The sequence below is a fragment of the Pyrus communis genome, chromosome 3 (assembly GCF_963583255.1).
Source record: "Pyrus communis chromosome 3, drPyrComm1.1, whole genome shotgun sequence".
NCBI lineage: Eukaryota > Viridiplantae > Streptophyta > Magnoliopsida > Rosales > Rosaceae > Pyrus > Pyrus communis.
The window spans coordinates 12,618,594-12,621,256 of NC_084805.1; the positions used below are offsets into that span (position 1 = coordinate 12,618,594).

The 2,663-nt window shown below is 33.6% G+C and overlaps 1 long non-coding RNA gene across 1 annotated transcript; it reads right to left on the reverse strand.

The window, feature by feature from the left end:
* Nucleotides 1-223: 223 nt before the first annotated feature.
* On the reverse strand, nt 224-1,681 carry LOC137727350 (uncharacterized). The gene is made up of 3 exons (XR_011067786.1): nt 1,196-1,681; nt 739-805; nt 224-580 (listed from the first exon to the last, which is right to left on the reverse strand). It is a non-coding gene; the product is annotated as an uncharacterized lncRNA (long non-coding RNA).
* Between the last annotated feature and the right edge of the window lie 982 nt (nt 1,682-2,663).

Here is a 2,663-nt window from a genome sequence, read left to right on the forward strand (position 1 = left end):
AATCTAAAGTCTTCGAACTCAATACTATTATTATTTTTAGAACTGAACACGGACTATTTCTAGTATTGAGCAATAACACTACCATTATTTCCAAAACTTAACACTGGCTATTTTTAAAACTCAAAATTAATTATTTCTAGAATTGAACACTAATTAGTTTTAGAACTAAAGACTGATTATTTCTATAAGTGAATATTGGCTATTTCTTGAACTGAACACTGGTACTATATTATTTCGTAAACTGAACATTGATTTCTAGAACTGAACACGAGTACTATCACTATTTTTGAAACTGAACAATAATACTATCATTATTTCTTAAATTGAACACTGACTATTTTTTAATCTGAACATAGTATTATCACTATTTCTTAAATTGAACACTAGTACTATCACTATTTTTGAATTGATTACGGATTATTTCTTAAACTGAACACGGCACTATCACTATTTCTTAAACTAAACACTAGTACTATTACTATTTTTAAACTGAACATAGATACTATCTCTGTGCCTTGAACTTGTTTATCTCAGAGCTTGTAACATGAAAACCGACCAACGCATCCACGCCACTTTCACCCTGGTAAGATGAAAACACGAGGAATATTAGCCTTATGCAACAACATTCCAATGAGTAAAGTGGATTGTCAGCATAACAGGCACAAAGTTGTCCACAGTAACGGAACAAGCTTAAGTTCCTAAGGGGACTGAAAGCATCCAAGAACTTGAATAAAGCACCTAGCCTCGCTGGAATGGCAAACTGGCAAAGGATCTCATTTTCGAAAGAGGATGATCGACCTCCCACCTGAAGCATATAACCGGAAACTTATAGGATCAAAATCTTGACTGTGAACCATTTTGGGGAAGCAAATAAAGGAAACAAAATATGGACTTGTCATTTCCTAAATCTCATGTTACATGTATGTTTAGAAACATATATCACACCATTTCATGGCACCCAAGTCGATAGATAGAAGAAAGAAAAAACAACGCTTTGTTGGGGTATTAATTAGGTTAAAACAGAAGTTCGAACATGACTGAGTGAACCAACAAGCCTCAACATGTCATTACACATCAAATTTTGTTACTGTTTCTGCATCGATTTGATGCTTTTAAAAACGGAGATATGTAATTGGTGTCTATTCAGAATGAAAAAAATAAAAATAAAAAGGGAAAAGGTAAGGAGATTGATTACCAAAAATTTGCATTTGCTGCATCACTTCAATGCCTGATTAGCTATCCCCGTACTCAGCCAAATACGCATTTTTTGTTCTACTACTGAATAGCTCTAATTAACACCCAGAGCCCCCAAATCTCAATAAAAAAGATCACTAACTTCAAATGAGTAATTGATTAACAACAAAGCAAAACAAGAATGATTGATTTGAAATTAGAGAAGAAAAAGGGAACCGGAAAATTGAATAGGAATATCGAATTGGGAGATTTAACTGCAATCAGTAGATGATCGAGGGAGCTCTTGATCGACTGGAACTGAGCAAGATAGTTCGCCATGTTCGACCTCGATCTTCGCCAGACCTATGCAATTGTTCATGATCCATACAAAGAGAGAGAAAGAGACATATACATACATGTATTGAGAGAAAGCTGAGCGAGATGGTGGTTGTAATTATGTGGGTTTGCTCTCTCACTGTGTAATGGAAGAACTGGAAACTCATTAATTCGGCCTATTTATTTTGGACTAGTTTGATGTTGGATTTCTTTTAATTATTAAATAAAGTTATTAAAATGCTTTTGATTAAGGTTTAAAGTTTGAAACTCTTTTATTTGGTTTTTCTTTCTTTATATGGTGTTGATGCATTTTTGGTTCATCATGCATGGCATAACAAAGTGACTTGTAAAAATGCAATTCAAAATTCGTTGGTGGTATATAGACAATAATTGTACGAGATGGTGCTTCTATATAATTTGAGTGATTTTATTTTAGTTTTAATAAATGAGAATGGTTTGTTTTGTTATAGAATGCTGATTTTTTTTTTTTAAAAAAAAAAAATTGGATTTTATTAATGTACTTGGATTATTGAGCCAGATTATATTTCATAAATGAATAATTGTGATCTTTAGTTATTAAACATGTATGTGTTTGGGCTCAAAATAACAGTTTGGACCGAAAATGGGCTAACCTAAACTCAAAAGCTAGATTTCTCAGCCCAGTAAAAATCCCTCATGCCACAAAGCTTTTAGCCCAAGAAAGGGTTGATTGGATCGAGTCTTTATGAAAATAGGACTGTGTGGCGATTAAGATCAGATATGACTCGGTTAAGTTCTAGGCAAGTTGAAATTGCTAAAGATCAGGATAAAATCCTGATTAAATGCAAATCCTAATTCAGAACCCAGTTAAACCAAAGAAGCTGAGACTAGATGAAGATGAACTTCGGCTAAGGAAGGGAAAAAGAAAGAATATTTAGGACTCTATTCAGCAGACTTGTTTATCCTTAAGGGGCCTCTTCAACTCAACAAACAAACTCTACACGAAAACTTCGCTCTACACGAAACCTTCTCACAACCTAAAGGAAAATACTAATTATCCTAACTCCTCTGTGAACACATATTCATTTAGTTGGAATATCACTAGGATGACAACCAACAACATGTTTAGTTCGTTGGAGCATCACCTGGAACATAGAACTAATTGCTTTGGAAAA